The sequence below is a fragment of the Bison bison genome, unplaced genomic scaffold, assembly GCF_000754665.1.
Source record: "Bison bison bison isolate TAMUID 2011002044 unplaced genomic scaffold, Bison_UMD1.0 scf7180017864280, whole genome shotgun sequence".
NCBI classification, from domain to species: Eukaryota; Metazoa; Chordata; class Mammalia; order Artiodactyla; family Bovidae; genus Bison; species Bison bison.
The window spans coordinates 6565665-6567599 of record NW_011494852.1 but is presented as its reverse complement, the minus strand read 5'-3'; positions in this window follow the sequence as shown (position 1 = coordinate 6567599).

The following is a 1935-nucleotide window of genomic DNA, read 5'->3' as shown; positions in this document are numbered from 1 at the left end:
CTGGGAGGGATTGGGGGCAGGAGGAGAAGGGGACGACAGAGGATGAGATGGCTGGAGGGCATCACTGACTCAATGGACATGGGTCTGGGTGAACTCCGGAGTTGGTGATGGACAGGGAGGCCTGGTGTGCTGCGATTCATGGGGTCACAAACAGTCGGACACAACTGAGCGACTGAACTGAACTGACATCAAATATACACATCAAAGATACACATGTAGGGAATTTCCTAGAGCTCCAGTGGTTAGGACTTGGCGGGTTCACAGCAGCGGGGCAGGGATTCTATCCTTGGTCAGGGAACTAACATCCTGCATGCCCAGAGGCATGGCAAAGACAAAAAAAAAAAAAAGACAAAAAACCCCAAACACATGTATATTGCTAAGTGACAAAAGCAAGGTGAGTAGGTGGAGAGCTCAATTTTATGCAGGGAGGGGCGAGAAAACTGCATATGCATGAGTTTAGGAATATAGAGAGGACTTCCTTGGTGGTCCAGTGGTTAAGAATCTGCCTTGTAATGCAGGGGACACTGGTTCCACCCCTGGTCTGGGAAGATTCCACGTGCCAAGGGACAACCGGGCTGGTGTGCCACAAATACTGAAGCCCACGCGCCCCAGAGCCCATCGTCCATGAGAGAAGCCACCACAACTGGCGTAGCCCGAGCCCCGCAACTAGAGAGTGGCCCCACTCCCCACAACTAGAGAGCAGCAATGAAGACCCAGCACAGCCCAAAAGTAGATAAATAATAAAATATTTATATACATTAAAAAGGTAAATAATAAAGCATATTTTTTAAAAAAGAAGTACAGAGTTTTAGAAAGAAACACAAGAAATGAAGACACTGGTAACAGAAGTTTATTCTTATAAAGGAGGACTTTCATCTGCATGTTTTATATATTTATATTTTTCTGTTTTGAAATGACAAACACAGAAAGTTGTAAGCACCATACAAACATTTTTTTTCCTATACGCATTTGAGTGCTAGTTGCCAATATGCTGCCTGATCGCCTTCAAATACTTCACTGTGTATTTCCACACAAACAAGAACATTCTCTTGCATGTCCACTGTAAGGCCACAGTGAAAATCAGGAAATCTACATGGATGAATAACTATCATCTGTTCTGAAGACCCCAACCGCATTTACCATGGTGCCAATGACTACTTTTCACTGCAAACCTGGGAATTTGTACCATAAGTGTATGTGGGTACATGTGAGCTTAGTTGCTCAGTGGTGTCCAACTCTTTGCGACCCCATGGACTGGAGCCCGCCAGGCTCCTCTGTCCATGGGATTCTCCAGGCAAGAATCCTGGAGTGGGTTGCCATTTCCTCCTCCAGGGGATCTTCCTGACCCAGGGATCAAGTCCGGGTATCTTGTGTTGCAGGCAGATTCTTTACCATCTGAGCCACCAGATCTGCTGTGTGTGTGCGTGCGTGTGTGTACATGTCTCTGGTAGCTCAGACGGTAAAGAATGCCTGCAATGTGGGAGACCTGAATTCGATCCCGGGGTTGGGAAGATCCCCTAGAGGAGGGCATGGCAACCCACTCCTGTATTCTTGCCTGGAGAATCCCCATGGACAGAGAAGTCTGGCAGGCTACAGTCTGTGGGGTCACAGAGTCTGACACGACAGAGCAACTAAGCACAGCAAGAATATATCCTTGAACAGGCAAAAACAAAAAACAACAACAACAACAACAACAAAAATGAGCCCAGGGGACCAGGGGAATTCAGACTTTCCCGGGTCTTCCACTGGGAGAGGGGAGACTTCATTCCACGATTCATCCAGAGACACACTCTCAAGAGCTGAACCTGGGGTGGGGTGACTTCAGCCGAAGGGTCTCAAGGGGCAGAAAAATGGGTCCAGAAAAGGCTGAAGCCCCGCGCAGCACGGCTGGTCTTCTCACCACCCCAGGTTCAGTCGGGAACCAGTTCCAGCTTT